The sequence below is a fragment of the Canis aureus genome, chromosome 26 (genome assembly GCF_053574225.1).
Source record: "Canis aureus isolate CA01 chromosome 26, VMU_Caureus_v.1.0, whole genome shotgun sequence".
NCBI lineage: Eukaryota > Metazoa > Chordata > Mammalia > Carnivora > Canidae > Canis > Canis aureus.
The window spans coordinates 53,106,525-53,125,407 of NC_135636.1; the positions used below are offsets into that span (position 1 = coordinate 53,106,525).

General features: G+C 57.3%; 1 protein-coding gene across 5 annotated transcripts in view; it reads left to right on the forward strand.

The window, feature by feature from the left end:
• Window positions 1–5,500: 5,500 nt before the first annotated feature.
• Window positions 5,501–18,883, forward strand: part of MYT1 (myelin transcription factor 1) — a 62,048-nt gene continuing 48,665 nt past the window's right edge. For 2 of the 5 annotated variants that reach the window (XM_077874039.1, XM_077874043.1), the window contains exon 1: window positions 5,501–5,817. The gene's annotated coding sequence lies outside the window, so the exon portion shown is untranslated. The other 3 variants (XM_077874042.1, XM_077874040.1, XM_077874041.1) reach the window with 3 other exon arrangements.

Genomic DNA, 18,883 nt, shown 5'->3' on the forward strand with positions numbered 1-18,883 from the left:
GCCCCCGTGCTGCCTGCCGCCGGCCCCGCGGCCTCGGCTCTGCCCACCTCCCCACACCTTCATCGGCTCTCAGCACCACCTGTGCCCAGATGCCTCACCGTGTGCTTCTAGCCTGGTCTTGGTCCTGAGCCTTGGATGGAGCCCACGTCCCGGGGACAACAGAGCTGCCCGTCCCCGCTGCCCACTCCGGCAACTCCACCGCTCGGTAGGGAAGCACCGTCCCCCCATGGCCCAGGCTACAGCCCTCCCAGCCCTCGCACAGACCCTCGTGGCCCGACCTGGGCCCTCTTCCCCTTGGACCACCTGCCTGTGCACTTGTCCTCATTGGCCTCACTGGAGGGATCCCCGGAGGTCACGCAGGGTCACAGGGCCGTGGGGGGAGGGCATCTGTCCCACAGCCCATTCCTCAGCTTGCAGGGCAGGCCCTGAGTGCCCCGCACCCCGCTGGCCTGAGCAGACAGCTGGTCTTCACCACCACAGCCGGGGTCTGTGACGGGAGACTGGGAGTTCCTTTTCTCTACTCCATCTCTCAAGAGGCCAGCCGTGAGGCCTTCTGCTCTAGAGGAATGCTCTGGTGACACGGGGCTTCATCTGCCCCTCTCCCCTTGCAGGGGTCCATGCCTGGGGCCCTTCAGAGCCTGGACAGCCCCACCCGGGCCTAGCTCCCAGGCCGGCCTTGAATCTGTGATCACAGGCTCTTGCTGTGGCCTCAGCTGCCACACAGCACACCCAGGCCCCCACCTGTGAGGGGTAGAGCTGGGGATGTGATGGATGCCTCCTAAGGAGGCGACATCTGAGTTGCCCCAGGGTGAGTGGGGGCTTCCTCCCAGCATTGGGGAAGTCCAGGGGAGGGGATGGCCAGACTCGAAGCTGGGAGGTCCGGTCATCCCGAAAGGCCTCCTCCACCCTCCACCCTCCACCCTCCACCCTCCACCCTCCACCCCGACCCTTGCCCTCCCCACTCCTGGCCGGAGGAGCAGCTGGAGGTCCAGACCCCCATTCTTCCCTTGGAAACATCCCCAGCAGGTTCCACCCTCCTAACCGTCCACCTGTCCCTCACCTTCCTGCAACCCTCCCCCAAGCCTCCCCACCTGGGAGGCAGGTGGCAGGCCGTGGTTCGGGGGCACAGGGGCCTGGGGTAAGGCTCCCCAGACCTGAGCCCACCCCACCCCATGCAGACTGGTCTCCCCCCAGGTTTCTGGCCTGACTTTGCCTGGAGTGCCTGGAAGAGGCAGGGAAAGTGGGAGGAGGAAGGGGAGCGGGGAGGAGGGAGAAAGAATACAGGGGGAGGGGCAAAGTGGGAGAGGGGAGGAGGAAGCGTCTTGGGGAAGAGCCCCTCCCCGCCCTCATTTGTCCCCTCGTGAGGAGAGGCTCTGTCTTTGCTTTTCCCCACCTGCAGGCGGGGCTCATTGTCTGGGGTCTCGGGCCCATTGTGTGGGGAAGGGAGCCTCATTGGCAGGGCATCAATTTGTGCTTATCTGCTCCCGGGCCCCGATTGGCTGACGAGAAGGAGCCTCCCCAGAGCCCCGAGACACAGAACTTTGTGTGGCAACTTTTTACCGCATGATGTGACTGTGTGTCCAGGCTTCGGAGTGAAGGTGTGCCCGCCCAGCCAGGATGACGCTCTGCGGGACCTTCCTGGGTGCGTACCTCTCCCCAGCCCTGCACACCCCTCCCTGGGCCTGCTCGCACATTGCTGCCCGGACACCAAAGGGACTAATTAGCTGTGTGTCCGTCAGCACCCAGTGTTCTTTTCTGGGCAGCCGAGGAGGTGATAGACACATGCTGCCTCCTGAGCGAGGCCAGGCTCTTTGGCCCGATGCCTCTCCCTCCAGCTGACTGTGTGGCTTGCAGAGCTGTCAAGGCGCCCCGTTCGCCCGCTGGCTCGCTCGCTCGTGGGCTTGCCTTCCAAGGTTGAAGGTGAGGACAGTGGGTGGGGGTGCCCAGACGCAGGGCCGCCGCGAGGCCTGGGAGAGGTGGGATGGAAAGACGGCATGTGTGTGCGGTGACCGATGTGCACCTGCGACTCGCTCTGGTGAAGAGGCTTTGGCTGGCACGGCTGCTGTTTGGGTTCCCAGCACGTGCAGAGTTGCGTGTGCCTGTGCGTGTGCGTGTGTCTGAAACATTAACACGGTGTTAGGGCAAGAGTCAGTGTGTGAGCCCCACAAAGTCCTCCCAAATGTGCGTGTCTGAGTACGTGTGTTCACACCGTGTCAGAGGGTTGGTATGTCTGATGTCCCAGCATAAAACCATCTCACAATATGGCCCAGTGTGTGTGTGTGTGTGTGTGTGTGTGTGTGTGTGTGTGAGGCTCACAACCTAGCAAGTGTGAGACAGGCGCACAGAGTCAGCCCAGGGTGTTGGTGAGAGGGGCTCTCGGTTTTGTTTGCTCCATCTGCCAGAGCCTGCCTGGGGCAGCGGCCCCCTCGCCCTCAGCTGTTCCTATACAATATTAATGCTGACCATCTCGGCTCCGCACACAACGGCCCTAATTGTCGTCTGCAGCTTTAAGGCGGGCGCCCATCTGCAGGGAAGCTTTCAGAAGGAAACAAGAAAACTCTCACCCCCAGCTGGTCACCGGAGAAGGTGCCAATTACAGATGCAGAAAGTTTAGACCAAAATTACTTGAAAGAGTTTTTATGAAGCAAATGAACTGACACTTGGAATGTCTGTGCGCAGATTTGCACAAGTAATTACATTTTATTTGAAATGATCTTACCCGCGCGAAGCGGTCATTAAGCCTGCTTCCCCCCGATTCCCACAAAGCGCTTCCTTAGCTAGCGCTGCAGCCGCAAGTTTGGTTTTGCAAATCCGCCTCTCACCTCCCCGTGTGGGGTTCGGGGGACCCTCGCGTCCGCTCGGCCGAGGGGTTCCGCTGTGCGTCTCCCACACGTAAAAGCCACGGGCAACTTGCCTACCGATTTTTGTGAAATAAAGCGTAAAGGAACAACGTACCGCATTCTTAGTTACGGAAAAGGAAATATTTTAGGACGACAAAGATCCTGACGGCTTTCCACGCTGCCCGAGGAAGTTTCGGGGGACACCTCGCCGCCGTCAGGGGCCAGCGGGGCGGGAGCGGGGCTGGGGATGGCCTCCGGCCGGAGCAGCCGCCGCGCCGGGACAAAGGGCCGGCGCCGGGAGGGAGGGAGGGAGCGCTGTCCGAAGTGCTGATCAGGCCCGGCAGGCGCGGCCGCACCCTCGCCCCGCTGGAGCGGGAAGCCGAGCCCCGCAAGCTGCCCACGGAGCTGCCCCTGCTCCTGGCCTGCAACCCCTCTTTGTTCTCTAGATGGAGTCGGCTAAAGATTGTGAACCTTTACTCATCAAAACCCATCTTCTGAAACGGCTCATTCAACTGTAACCTCCCCGTGGGGGCTCCCGGGGCTTCTCCCCAGGTTCTCAGAATGGGCACCGATTTGACATTTCTGGGCACATTCAGAAATGCTTGCCCGAGCAGCCTCGGGTGGAGCCCGAAGGGCCCCTTCGCGACCACGGAGCCACACACCTCGGGAAGCTGTGCTTGCTCAGTGGGGGAGGTGTGGATGCTGAAAGGCAGAGGTTTGCACAAATACGATTTATGTTACCTGGAAGACGAGCTATGCAGCACCAGGGCTCTTTGTGGCACATACTGCTCTCTGTCTCCCTGTTGTCGCTTCTGTTGGTTGTTGTTTCCTAACTTTGACTGTCACGTATCTGAACTAGATACTTTGATGAAACACTGGGTATTGTTGGGGGATACGGCTGATTCAGCACCGGCCCTCCCTTTGATTCTATCTTCCTGGCGGAACAATGGCGTGCAGGGCTGCCTCAGCCTGCAGCCTGCCGATAAGAGTTTAATAGAATTTCTGAATGCCAAAGGTTTGGGATGTAAACTATCCCAGCGCTCACCGCGTGTCCAGAGGAGAGAAAATGGCTTTTCAGGAGAGCTCTCCACTGAATATGTCCTTCTATGCTAATGCATATGAGCTCACAAAAGAATAAAAACAATGCTAGGCAGTCATTGTAGGAGCCTCAAACTGTTCTCATTTGACTAATTAATATTTCATCCTCGGTTTGACCAGCAAATGCTTGCGTTTATTTCCTTTTACCCGCTCTAACGGAGTGCCCCGTGCACATCGTGCATTTTGTTTGTTGCGAAGAACGTGTGTGTGTGTGTGTAAGGACCGAACACACTTGCTTTTAGGGCCCAGCTCAGGGGGTTGCATGCAATGTGGGATGCAGCCCACATTGGTAAAGATGATCGCTCGTGTAAGAGTTTCAGCTGATTTTCAAAACATGCTTTCTTAGAGGAAGCTAAATGTTTTAAGCCTTATTCGTGCGTTCCGTGGCCTGAGCCGGTTCGTGCTGATTACCTTGGGGGTGTTGTGCCCTTGCGGAAAGTAGCGGGCAATGATGTTTACTGAGTTGAAATCTCTGCCCTGAACTTGGTGGGGCCGGCCTAGCCACTCTCCGCGGGCGCCTAAATCCCGGCCCGCGTCCTGTCTCACTGTACAGTGTCTGACAACCTGAGGACGATGACGATGGGCACTCCCTCGCCCGACTTACGAGGAGGAAAAGGCAGTTGGGACAGTGAGCAAGAATAGCCCGGCTCCTGGGTCCGCGCACGGAGGAGGTTCCTACGTTTATCCCGGAAAGTGGAAAACAAGAAAGTGGAAAACAATTCGGTGGCTTGAAGAGTAGGTGGGCAGTTCCATTGTGTGTGTGTGTGTGTGTGTGTGTGTGATGCCTTTTCCTCCTCTCGATTTTCATTGGGTAGCTCCTTGCAGGCAGTTTACAAAGACTCAAAAAGACAACAGAAAACTTGAGCCGTGTGTCTTTCCCTCTGGCCGGGGAAACTTAGTGGTTTTAGGGCAGAGAGTACTTGTGCCCACGATCTCTCTGCGAGGATTTCATTATTTTAAAGCCTAAACCAAAAGAAAAACGTGTGATGAAAGGCGGATACCTTTTTTTCCTGATCTATTCTTTGTGCATATGACTTTATTTTTGGGTCTGTGGCCATAGACACCTTTCATGAACTTTTAAAAAAAATACATGCATAATCCTTTTAAGTCACTGATCCTTGAACATGCAGATGAACCACTATGCAACCCCCCTGGTTCATCTGAGTAATAAATTCCGCAGTCCGTTCTTTATGATGGTAGGTCATATTCCTAACCACCAATAAATATTGTAAAGTACTTTCGCTGCAGCCGTGCTAACCCGGGGCATCTGTCATTCCGGTTGCTGCTATTAGGAATTATTGGACTGAACCACTGGTGGAGACAGCACAGGGGGGTGAGTATGGCGGTTGTGACGCTCTCTGCCCTTTTGTGTGTTTTGCATTAAAAAAACCCAATCATGCGGCATATTAATTATGATTCAGCGTGGGCAAACGCAGGCACCCTCTGTTGGCTGATGCTTGGGGCAGGAGAGAGGGTCTCTGCCGGCCTGGGCACCTCTCACTTCCCAAGTCAGCAGATCCATCTTTCTGATGCTATACTGTAAATTTATTTCACCTCGGAGAGTAAACAGATATATTGGAGCCCCAAGGGTTCATGGGTAGCGTATTTACAAAGGAGCCTCTCCGCCAGCCCGTGCCACCGCTGCTAATGAGAGCGGTCATTAAGTAAATGAGACGTCGCCTTTAGCTGGCTTAGGAGTCGCACACTAAAGGGAGAAGATATTTAATTGAAACCCGCACACAGGCTTCCCCACATGTGACCGCGGTGAGGGAGGCAGCTGCCTCCCCTCCCCCGTCCACCCTGCACCCCCCATGTAAATTTCATGATTGCTTTCCGTGATGTCATTTTGAAGGAGGACAGACAATAGCTGTGGGGAAAGGTAAGTCCGTGTTCTGCTCTCTCGCTGACAAAGGCAGATCTCCAAGTGCTTCCCCTTGGACCGAGGCAGGGAGAGGGCGCGAGAGCAGAGCGCATTTCTAAGATGAAGGCTTTCTTTGCAGGAAAAGCAGGTCGGGGGATGGCTTTTTAAAGCTGCTCTGTTGGACCGAGGCTGCCTCCTCCTGCCGGGTCTGCCCGTGGCTGTTTTCCTTCTCTTTTTCTGTCCCTCCCCGGCTTGTTCACGCGCCCGGCCTCTCTGAGAGCCCAGTAGACAGGTAGTGCGTCTGACGGAAAAGACATTGGGGGGACCCTGTACCCGGGCACGAAACTTTATGTGCATTTCTGGAAGAGGAACACGGACACCGCTGCGGCCGCGGGACCCCGCAGCGATGTGGGGGGGAGGACACCGCCTCCTTAAGTGGAAGACCGCCCTGGAGCGGGGATCTCAGAGTCGGTGCCGCGCGTGAGCCCCCCGTCCAAGACACGGAGGAGAGATGGTCATGTGAGCATTTTGTCTTTGCGTGGCACGTATTTCTAAACTTAAGGAGCAGCATTTAGGGTGCATGTGTCTGTGGGATAGGCGCGCAGAACTAGACGCCGGCTGCCGCTCTCAGCTGCTTTTCCTGCTGTGATGGGGTCACAAGCGTGGGGGTTTATAATATTAGTGTAACTGCGTTTGTGTATTTGAAACTAAAAATCAGGCCGGCCGGGAACATGGCATGAGCCTTGCACAACACAATGCCGCTGCCTGCGGGGCGATGCGTTCTGGGGCCGGGGACTTTGTTCCGTCCTGTGGATTCACTTCCTTCTTTGTGAATCAGGAAATAAATAAGCCTGCGGTGGCCCTCGCGTTGTGCTGGTGGGTCCTCGCCGCGAGGGTCCGACTTACTGTCTCTGAGTCGCTGAGGGCTGCTCTGGTCTCAGGGCCAGCTTTGCGTCAGCGGACATCATTCCCGGTCCGGCTGGGTATGTAATTTCTGAAACAAAACATCAGAGAGGTGTGTCTGGCCGTGTCACACTGTGTCACTCTCACGGTGCTAATGACAGTGATGATGATTATTATTATCCTTTTGGGAGAGGGAAGTGAGGAATTTCGCCCCAGTGGTCTAAACAACCACAACCAGACATTACAGAAACCCGGGGACATCTCTGCGGCTCGTGGCTGAGCGAACAAAAGGCAGGAGGAGTGTTGGGACAAACCTGGGCGAGGTGAGCCTCGGTCTTGGCGAGAGGCTGGACCCTGCCCCTTCGATGATGCCGGCAGGGCCTGTCCTGGCCTCACCCCAGCCCGGGGAGAGGGGTGTCCTCGCCTGGGGCTGGGCGGGCGCTGGGGAGAGGCCCAGGCTCCCGGCCACCGGGGCTCCCTTCCCATTGGTCCTGGCTGTGATTATCACCTCCTTCCATATGGCCCTTTAATTAATGGTAAACAAAAGAGTGGGAGAGCGGAGATTGGAGTTTGTGGTGCCAGCGAGGAGGGTGTCACCAACAGGCAGGACTCAGCCTGTCTCCCCAGAGTCGTTCGCCCTGCGGAGGGGGCCGGTCGGGGTTTAGAGGCAGGCGGCTCCGTCCTGACCCCTTGTGTGCCCTGGAGCTGGAGACTGAGGCCTCTGTAAGTGCCCCCGCCCCCCGCCCCTGGGTACTCCCCCACCGCACAGGCGCTTACGGACCCCGGGGGGGGGGGGCTCAGCAGGGACTGTGAAGAGTCTGACACGGAGGCCTTTCCATCCTGGAAGCACCTGGGCTCTGGCGTCCTTGGGCCTGGGAGCTCACCACCTCAGGGGAGCTGCTCGTCCAACATGCAGCCCAGGGGGCCTGCGTGACCCCCAGGCACCGTCCGCAGGTTGGGCAGCCCCAGTGTTCAGAGCCGATTCTCTGGGCGCTCTTGGAAGACTCTGGTAAGGGCAGCTGTCACACGTCGGCCGGAGTGCTCCAAGGAGAAGCTGCGGGCAGAGCCCTCGGGGCTGCAAAGTTGCTCTGCCCTCTGGCTGAGAGCACTTGCTGGGCATCAGACCTGCCCGGGAGCAGGGACGGGCAGCTGAGCGACAGCAGGGCAGGTTCTCGCTGGAGGTTGGCCTGTTGCCTGGCCCTGGCCGTGGGGGACACTCCCGCTGGTGCTGCCTAGAGCCCAGGCCCCTCCTCTCTGGGTCCCATGTCCTCTGGCCTGGGGTCACCGAAGGGGTCCTGAAGGACATGGGTGGCTCTGTGTGAGCAGGGGGGGAGGCAGGGAGGACCTGTGCTAACTCTGGTTGGGGAATGGAGCTGGGCCAACCACCCGCCTGGGCAATGACAGCAGGACAAGGTTCCTCAGACTGACAACGTGCCCCCTGATGGCTGGTGGGGGGAGGGGGCTGGGGGCGCTGAGCTCCTCCTGGATGGACTCCCTGAAAGAGGCATGTCTGCTGGGTGAAGAGTGAGCAAGGCCTGGGAGCCGCCCGGACACCTTGGCCAGCCCGGGCCTGGAGCGCACTGGGAGGCAGGGCCGAGGTGTGTCTGCTAGGCAGGCGGGGATGTCGTTGTCACCTGATCCGGGGCAGGCAGGGCACTGGGCAGCCAGTCAGACTTGCACGTTACTCCGGCATATTGGAAAGACAAGCCCCGTGCCTGCGTTGGCCTGGAAGGCTCATCCCAGATCCCACTGCGGTTGGCTTTAGATGGGGGCCTGGCTCGGGCCCCTCCCTCCACCCCCCAGCTTCTAGACCCTCCCTCTCTGCTCTTTCCTTGCAAACTCACTCATGAATAAACCAGAATTTGGATGTAATTTTAACGGGAATTCTGTGATGTTGAGTTTACAGGAAAACCAGCTTTGGGAGATTAGTCAGCCGGAAAAGTGCTGCTTCCCAGGAGGGCTGAGCAGAGCCCTGGGTCCTGCCCCCCGGAGGGCTTGTGCCTCCCGGAGACCCCAGGGCCCGTCCTCTCCCCGCCGCACCTCAGCCCCAGGTCTTTTATGAACGGCTGGATTCTCCCGAATGTCCCTGAAGAAAACACTCCAAACAGAACGAGAGGGATGTTTTCCACCTGACTTGAAATGCTTTTTAAGTCTCAGACTTCCATCGAGCTCACTTCACAGAGAAGAGACTGATCCTTGCAATTGGTGTCCTTTTTATCAAGTTTCACGCCTTTCCCGTCACTGGCTCACGCAGTCGGGAGCAAAGGCGCTTTCCTTGCAAGAGTAGGGGCTTCACCCATTGTTTCATCCCTCTTTCCTTTCAAAATTCGCACTTAAAAAAAATGCAGTGTTATTTCAATCAAACGGAATGAAAAGAACTCAGTTCCAATCCTCGGTCGTTGGCCCAGGGCTTGGAGAGGTCGCCAAGCAGTGACGGGTGTCCCAGGCCCTCTGGTCGCCTTCAGAGGAGCCCTGGGAATGGGAAGGGGGCGGTTTGCCGCTGGGGTCGCTTGGAGTTGGTGACCCGGGGGTCGTGGCCGGGAGCAGGGCCAGCGCGGCGGGTGTGCACGGCGCAGGCCCTCCAAGGGCTGGCTGCCTGGTCTTCCCGGGTCCCTCAGGGTGGTGGGCAAGGTGCGAAAGTGTGCGTGTGATCTGGATGGTGGGAGGAAACGCGGACGCGCCATATGGTCGGAGTTGCTGACAGATTAGCCTGCCGGGCTCCCACCTCGCCCTCACGCCTGGCTTCACACCTTGATCATGTTCGACATCGGTCTGAGGGCGCCGCCAGAAGCCATCTGCGGCCTCTCCCTTTTTCCCATTTTGTTGCCTAAAAACTACACATTAGGGGGTTAGCACCAGGGAGAGGGTCCCCGGAGCGCGGGGGCCGCTCTGCGCCTGCCTGGGAGGGAGCGGATCTCGGGAGGGCCCCGGACGCCTCTGGTGCCTCTTCGGAGGGTCCTACGGGCGTTGGCGGGGCGCCCAGTCCCGGACTGGCAGCAGCTGACGCCTGGGTGTCAGGCCCTGGGTCGCGGTGCCCGAGACCCGCAGCTCTGCGGCCTGCCGGGGTGCACCCCTGATGTCCGGACGCTTCCGTCTCTGCACCCGCGGGGCTTGCTGCGTTCTGACCGTGCCGTGCCTTCGGCCGTCGACCCGCGTGAGCCCAGGTGAGGCCGCCCGTTCTCCACGGGCCTTCCGTCAACCCAGAGCGTCGCCTGGGACGTAAACAGGAGCTTGGGGACGCGGGTCCTCGTGGCCCTGGGCTTCCTGGGGCAGGGACCGCCCTAGGATCTCCCAGGCTGGGTGGTTCAAAGCCACCCGCTCAGTCACGGGAACTGCTAACTGAACAGTTAATTGGCGTGTTACTCATTGTTTTGCACGTGGAGCTGTGCACAGTCAGGCTGGTATCCAAACTAAAGAGTGCCTCTTGCTGGTTCTTCTTTAATGGTCTGACTTTGTTCTGGCGAGATGGCTTAGGTTTCCGTGTGATCTAGTTTATGGATGTGAAGCCCAGGCCCCAACTCCAGCCTCTGGGGCTGCTTGGGCCTCTCGTGCACCGAAGCAGGTTAACGGGGAGGGTTCTCCTCCCCGCAGCACACACCCGCCGGCTATTTCCACCATCCATGAAGGGCCGTCCGCCTGACGTGTTCTCTCGTCCAGCGGTTCTGAGGCCGCTGGAGGCCCCGAGGTACCGAAGTCAACTCAGCCCAAAGGGAGAAGAAAGGTGGATTTGTTACTGGAACTGCACCTGGACAAGCTTTGCAAGCCTCGGGAGGGGCCCCGGCTTTGCCCGCCTGGCCGCTAATCACAGGTTTGGCTCCGGGTTCGGGACCTGCTGCTGTGTGGCCCTCCCGTCACGGCCCGCGTCTGGGCTCCCGCGCTTGGCTTGCAGGCTGCGCCTCCGGGCTCTGGAGCACCCCAAACGACCCTGGGGATGCGGGGTGCGTCCTGGAGCACACTCGGATGAGCTGCGTGTTGGCCCGGGGGCTGGCGCTTCCCACCCCCAAGTGCTCTGTGCCCTCCCTGCGATGGTCTCCTCTTGCCCGAGTCACTTGCAGGCCACACTGGTGCCTGCAGGAGGCATTTGTTTCCTCCAGGGTCTGTTGAGCGCCGGGCTCCGTGCACCGAGCGCCGTACACCCGGGCTGGGAAATCAGCACGCGCAGCACCCCAGTATTTCTAAGCTAAGGCCGGGGCGGGGGGTGGTGGCTGTTGCTGGGCAGCGCTGCGAGGATGACAGCGGGCTCCCCCCACACCCGAAAATTGGGGGCGACTCTGAGCCCTGGAGCTGGGGCTACAATTAAACTCACCAGGGAACAGCTGCCTCCCGTCAGCCGCCTGGGGCTCGCCCATCTCCCCCTAAACAGGGATGCTTCCATTTCCTGCAGGGGGACCGGGTGGGATGTCAGAACCGTCCCCGCCCCCAGGGCCGGAGCCCCAGAGCTGCCTGGGCCCCGCAGGGCGTCCTTCGCCTGCTCTCCTGCCTGGTTCCCAGGGTGGAGGCCTGAGCGCCTGCTCCCTCCTGGGCGTGTGGACAGACCCTGGAGGGCCCTTTAAGCAGATTAGTTCCATTCTGTTTGTGCAAGAGAGCCCATTCCAGGGGGTCACCCTCAAGAGCCGGGTAAGCGTGGCTGCAGAGGAGATGGAAGTGGTCCCTTCTCCTCTCCCCGGGCTGGACAGTTCTTGCTTTCTTTTCTTTTCTTTTAAAGATTTATTTATTTATTTATGATAGACAGAGAGAGAGAGAGAGAGAGAGAGAGAGAGGCAGAGACACAGGCAGAGGGAGAAGCAGGCTCCATGCACCGGGAGCCCGACGTGGGACTCGATCCCGGGTCTCCAGGATCAGGCCCTGCGCTGAAGGCGGTGCTAAACCCCTGAGCCACCTGGGCTGCCCCCCTCTTGTTTTCTTTTAAAGATTTTATTTCTTGGAGCGAGCAAGGAGAGAGAAAGAGAGAGAGAGAGAGAGCCTGTGCATGAGTGAGGGGAGGAGCAGACACAGAGCAGACTCCCCGCGGGGAGCCCGATGGGGACCTGACCCCAGGACCCCGAGACCATGACCTGAGCCCCAGGCAGATGCTTCACGCCAGGTGCCCATGGGCAGGACAGTTCTGACTCAGAAGGGAGTTTCGAGACTCAGGGACGATAGGATTCCAGAGAAGGCCCCTCCCGACCTGGGGAGACCCCAGAGCCTACAAGGAGGGGCCCGGAGACTGGCCCCCTGGTTCCCAGCCTGCTGACTGAGGCCCGAGCCGTCCGGTCCCTCCCACCACCCTCGTTTTTCTCTGCGTGCTCCTTGCGCCCAGGAGTGAGGCAGGCCGTCCGGGTGCAGCTGGTCTGAAGGTGTCTGCGCTTCTGGCTCAGAGGCAGGCCATCGGGTCAGACCCACACCCTCCTTTCCTGAGCTCTGGGCCTCGGAGAGCAGCAGGTGTGGACGCGGCGATGGGTGCTGGGGTCCTGCGGTGGGGACCGCAGGCGCCTGGGAGCCGTGAGTGGTGCGGGTGGTAAAGTGGGCCCCTGCCCCGGCGCCTCCCCTGGCCCGCAGCCCGCGTGGTCAGTGGGTGGTTCAGGGCGGACACGGGAGCTCCACCCATTTCCCCGGGTGCCCTCTGTGCTTCTCCTAGCCTCCTGCTATCTCTGCTTTGCTCAGTCGTTCCTGGTGGCCTGTCCTCCTGGGGGGGCACCTGCAGGCCCCTGGAAGCCCTTGGCTCCTCTGGGGACAGAGCCTGTGAGCCCAGCCTCTGGGGCCTGGGTTTGTTGTCCGTCTCGCCAGCCCGGACGGAGGCGGGGGCTGAGGTCCCTGTTGAACCCCACTTGGGGCGGAAGCTTCGTGATAGGATCCTGTGAGCACCCGCGTGCCGCAACCCGGTGCCTCGTTCCTGGCTCCCGCCTGGGTGCCACCTATTGTGCCTCTCCCGGGACACCCGGCCCCCCCGGGGCTGAGATCCTTGCCTCCTGGCAGGCTCACTGACAGGCCGCCCGGAGAGCCGTCCTGTGATTTGGCTTGGAAAGTCATTATTACCGCCGAGCAGTTTAGCTGTTGTTTTTACAGTGTTGGTAAGGTTAAAAGAAATAATAATAATAATATAAGAAAGACTCAGCCACAGTTACTGCCTGCAACATGCTATTTGCATTTTTAAGGAAACACTTCTTTGAGACAGCCTGGGTGAAAGGTCACTATTTGCATATAAATGGAAAAGAAAGTGTATGAAGCTGGAAGTTACATCTGTATTATTTTCTCAGCAGTGAGCTGCTGTTGGAGAGATTAAGGGACATGGCTTGGATTTGGCTTTTATAGAATAGAGAAAGTACCAGCGAGGCTGATTTAGAAGCAAAATAATGAGAGAAATGTGCAAAGCTATAGAATTGCCAACCCCCCTGCCCCCACCTCTCCCTTCTCTCATTTTCACCTAAACTCAGCAAAAGCAGGTCTGCTTTGCTCCACTCAGCAAGTCTCCATTTTAGTTCTCTTTAAATTCCAGCTAAACAAAAAAAAAAAAAAAAAAAAGAAAGAAAAAGAGGAAAACTTGCTCCCATTTCCCCTGGGCCCTGGTGACGTTCCCTGCAGAAGGTGGCCGGGTGGGTGGGATGCCGATGGTGCAGGGAGACTCCCCAGACCCAGGACGCAAACCGCCAGCCAGAGGGGCCCCCGGGGCACGTGTCTCGCCCCTGAGAGGTGGGGGCTGAGGAGAGGTGCTCAGGTCTGGGAGCTTCCGGGGGCTGAGGGGGTCTCGAGGGTGCCCCACCTTTCCTGCAGCCCCTCCCCGACGTGTTATGGGCACAGGTGCCACTTCCTTTTGGATTTTCAGGGCTGTCGGAGTCTCCTGAGGGCCCGTCCTGCCCCACTGTCCCCAGGCTCTGCAGGCGGAAGCCAGGCAGGCTGGGGCCTTGGCCCAGGACATTTCAGCCACTGCAGGGTTCGAGGAGCAGCGCCGGCCGTTGCTGGAGGGACCTGAGCCCCCCCCCCCCCCCCCCCCCCGCCCTGGGTCCTGGCTCCAGCCCCACCTCACAGAGGCCTCCACTGACCACCTGTTCCCTGAAATCACACCCCACACCCCATTACTTTAAAAATATATTTTGGCACTCGAGACTACGTTGGCCAAGTCCACGCCCACTGCCCAGAACCCTGGTCCGGGCGTTTCCAACAAAGAGGAGCTTCTGCAGAATCTTTGTCACCTGAGCGGACATGCGGTCCCCAGACTCCTCCAGCCGTCCCAGAGGATGGGCTCCGCGTCACGCTGTGTGTTTGGTCTTCATTCCGCCATTCACGCTTTGGAAGAAGCTCATCGGCTTTTTAAAGAACATCCCTCAGTTTGGGTCTGTTGGCTGTTTCCCGTGGCGGGACTTGGCCTCGGTGCAGACGCGCAGGAGCAAGGCTCACCTGCCTGCGTGTCCTGGCGCTGATACTTGGGTCACGGCTCAGACGATGTTGTGCGCCATCTGTTGTGCAACCACACTCTCTTTCCCTTGGCAATTAACGAATATTGGGGAAGGTGCTTGGAAGCCAGGGAAACACCTCATTCCTCATCAAACTGCCAATTCACTTATTTTTATCGATACCCGTGTTAACTCATGATTTATAATGGTTATCTCGATGCTTGCCCCTGCGGGCCCGTGAGGCCATCCAGTAGGGGTTTACGCCCTGACGCATCCCCAGTGCATCTTGCATGCATCCTTGCTCACCCGGGCTCCTGGCTGGAGCCTCGCGTGCACCCGCCTCCCAGCGGACCCGTGCGTCCGCACACACGCAGTCACACGCATGCCCACTTGCACCTGGTCTGTATTTATTTCTCCATTTCCTCTGGATATAGGCAGCCACAGGTGGCACAGGTACCTGCAATACCCGTCCCCCAGGGCGCGCGTGCTAGGCCTCTGCCTTTCTCCGTGTGCGCCCCTTCCCCGCAGCGGGAGGCTTGGTTTCCATCACCCCCCAGAGGCACAGTGGGTGGCTGGAGCCCCCCGCGCCCCCGCCGGGTGCTGCCCCAGGCCCGAGCGCCCCCCTCACCCCCTGCTCCTGGCACAGCCCCGCAGGGCACTTCAGGCCTTCGCCCCTGCTTGGCCCCGCGTGCCCAGGACTGGGGCTCCGTGCGCGGGCTCCAGGGCCAGCCTGGCGTGATGAGAGCCATGGGACCGGGCTCTTCTGCCGCCGTCCCTCGGAGCAGCCTCCTCATGTCGCACGGGGTCTTTATTCACTTGTTTCACCACTGGGCCAAGCGGTGTGTGCAGATCATTTCTCATACCAGTTTTTGTCTTTCTTGTAGGTAATCATCCCACCCCACTGCCCCAGCTACTCGGTCCAGGGGGTGGCACGGCCCGCTCCGGGGGCTGCGTGGCTCTGGCGGTGTTTTCATTCTGCCGCTTCCCTTGCTTGAGACGGTGCCTGGGCCCAGACAGCACACAGGCCGATTTTCAACCTTATAGTTTTGAAGTTCTTGCTTCGCTGTCGAGAAACCCGATGCCATCCCGATGATATCTTTTGCTTGTGACCTTTCCCCAGTGGAAGCCCGGAGGATCCTCTTGGTACTCCTGGTATTTTAGAATTTTATTGTGCTCAGCTTGGTTGGAGCAGGTCTTTGTTTTGTTAGGTACGTAATGGGTCTTTTAATCTAGAAATATAATTTCCTTTAGTTCTGGGAAATCATTTTTTTATTAATTAATTCATACTTTTCCCTCCCATTTTTTGGTTCTCCTTTTCTAGAACTCTGGAGGTGGGTGTTCGGTCTCACCTGGCTCCTTCCTTACTCCCATCTCCTTGCTAACCTTTCCAGCACACACCTTCCACTCTACCTTCCAGACCTTGTGCTGGATTCTTCATGCGGATTTTACATTTTATTTCCAAATTGGGAAAGACAGACACAGCGGTGCAGAGCCTCCCCAAAAAACTCCCACATGAGTCTTCAGCTCCCACCTCTGGTGGGCTAGGCCGTGTCTGCTCCGTCTGGCTGCCCTGGGTTCCGGCCCAGCTCCTGCCCTGTTGTCCACCCCGTGGAGGAGAGAGCTTCCTCACACGTGGACTTGTTCATCTGGCACAGGCTCCGAGGTGCATATCCGCCCCGAGGTTCTAGATGCAGGGAAGGCCCTGGGAACAGGAATCTGGGATGGGGATCTTACTGGGAATTTGGTGAGGTGCTAGACTGCCTTCTGCAGGCCCTGGGAGCCATGTGACGTGGGTCTTCATGCCCCCGAGGACCTCGACTTCTTGTCTCTGGAGGCACAGTCTGGACCTGGGCTCTGGGTTCAGAGATTCTCTGGGTCTAGAGGGTGAAATTCTGGGCTGTGATCCCCCCAGGTACCTACTGTGACAGGTGGTTAGTGTGTGCACCTTAAATTATTTCTACACTTTTTAAAAAGATTTATTTATTTATTTATTATAGACACACACAGAGAGAGGCAGAGACACAGGCAGAGGGAGAAGCAGGCTCCATGCTGGGAGCCCGATGTGGGACTCGATCCTGGGTCTCCAGGATCGTGCCCTGGCCAAAGGCAGGCGCCAAACCGCTGAGCCACCCAGGGATCCCCTATTTCTACATTTTTATTCCAACTGTTTTGTTCTTGACTTTCTGGGCTTTGCTTTAAGTCTGAGTGACAGGGAGAAGGCGTGGGAGCTGAGGGGATGGATGAAGATTGAGATAAAAAAACAGAAAAGAAATGTTTTTCCTTTTATTTATTTTTATTTTTTTAAAGATTTATTTATTTATTCATGAGAGACACAGAAAGAGAGAGAGAGGCAGAGACACAGGCAGAGGGAGAAGCAGGCTCCATGCTGGGAGCCTGATATGGGACTCGATCCTTGGTCTCCAGGATCAGGCCCTGGGTTGAAGGCGGCGCTAAACTGCTGAGCCACCCGGGCTACCCTGTTTTCCCTTTTAAATGGCAAAATGTGTTTGTACTCAATGCCAGGGCCCAGCTTTCTAATGGAGAGACTCAGTTCACGGCTTTGAGGTGATGTGGGATGGGTGGGAGCAGGACCAGGCACTGCCAAAGCTTCCCTGTGCACAAGGACGCAGGGAGGCTGAGGATACCCGCCCTCTGCGCTGAGGATACCCGGCCCCAGGCAGGGGTGGCTGGAGCTGGCCACTCGCTCGGTGGCCCCGGTGACACACAGGAAGCTGCAGTTGGTTAGTCGCGGTCGGGGCAGGGGGGAGAGCGACGGAGCCATACAGCTGCCCCTGCATCCTGCTGTATCTGCTCCCTGGCTCACGATGCCTCCTGGCTGCACTGAGGTGCCCGTGGTGTTGGCAGAGCTGCTGTGGGGTGCATCTCGTGCATCACCGGCCAGGACACAGGCTCACAGAGCCCAGGCTGGGAGAGTCAAAGACAAGAGTAAGAGTCACTGACCGGCCACGGCTCCAGGCCAGTGGCTCACGCGTCACAGGGGGAGGCAATTCAACTCTTGTAGGGCAGCTCCTGTCAGGAAATTATTTTCTGAGCTGAGCACCCACTTGATGGTCCTCCTCAAGCTAACCCAGAACACACGGAGTCCTGTGTGCACGGCCCGCACTGTGCGAGGCAGCCCTCACCCTCTTGAGCCTCAGTTTCCTCCAGGACCCAGTGCTGGGCAGGAGCATGCGCTCTCCCTTGACATCCTCCGGGCTCACCGCCTGGGGCTGAGCAGGGCGCTGCAGAGGGCACCTGACCTGTGCGGGGGTCTCCCCTCCGTAGACTTGGTCGTCGTAGGCCGGCGGTGAGCCCTGGGCCTGCGAGACGCCCAGTGAGGCTCCTTCGTGTAAGCGTTATTGAGATACAATTTGCACGCCGTGTAACCCACATTTACAGGTGCACCGTTCAGGGGGCGTAGCATATGGGCAGCTGCGCACCCGTCACCGCAGCTGGTTCCAGGACGTTGTCGTTAGCCCAGAACGAAACCCTGCGGCCTTCACAGCCTCTCTCCGCCTGCACCCCTCCCCTGCCCAGCCGTCCCGGGATCTCCTAACCTGCTCTTGGCCTCTGTGGATTTCCCGTTTCTGGGAATTCTGCAAATTCCACTCCGTAAATATGAAATTGTACAATACGTGGTCCTTGTGTCTGACTTGAGGTTTGCTACACTGTACAACGTACGAGAACTTGGACCCTTTTTGTTGCCAAATGCTAGTCAGTGGCATTTTGTGTCATCTCTTCAGCAGGTGATGGGCACGTGTGGGCTTTTTCCACTTTTGGGAAAAATATGAATAAAGCTACAGCAAAGAGCTGTGTACAGACTCGGTGTGAACGTACATTTTCATTTCTCTTGGCTCCGTACCTCGGAGTCATATGCTGGGTTACATGGTAACTCTGTTTAATATTTTGCCAGACTGTTTTCCAAAGTAGTTGTGCTGCTTTATGCTCCCACTGGCAATGTAGAAGGGTTTCAGTTTCTCCATATTCTCTTCAGCACTTGTTATTGTCTGTTTTCTTTTTTTCTTTAATTACAGCCATTTCAGTGGGCGTGAAGTAGTATCTCATTGTGGTTTTGATTAGCATTTCCCTAATGACTACATGTTGAGGAGCATCTTTTCATGTGCATATTGGCCATTTATATGTTGTGTTTGGAGAAATGTATATTCAAATATTTTATCCATTTTTAAAGTGGGTTATTTGTCTTATTATGAAGTTTTAAGAGTTCTTTATGTATTTGGAATGAAGTCTCTTATTAGATATATGATTTGCAAATACTTTCTCCCAGTCTATGGGTTATATTTTCACTTTATCAATGACGTTGTTTGTCATGCAAAAGTTTTAAACTTTGATGAAATCCAATTTATCCATTTGTTCTTTTTTTTTTTTTTTTTTTAAATATTTTATTTATTTATTCACGAGAGTCAGAGAGAAAGAGAGTCAGAGACACAGGCAGAGGGAGAAGCAGGCTCCACGCTTGGAGCCCTATGTGGGACTCGATCCCGGGTCTCCAGGATCAGGCCCTGGGCTGAAGGCGGCGCTAAACCGCTGAACCACCCGGGCTGCCCTGTTCTTTTATTGCTTATGCTTTTGGCATTGCACCTAAGAAACCACTGCCTAACCCAAAGTCAGGAAGATTTACTCCAATGTTACATATGAGTTTTAGCTTTTATGTTTAGATTTGGGACTCATTGTGTGTTAATTTTTGTGCATGGTGTGAGGGGTCCAACTTCATTGTTTTGGTTATTCTAAGTTCCTTTAATTGCCAAATGGATTTTAGAGTCAGTGTGTCAATCTCTGAAAACAAAACAACA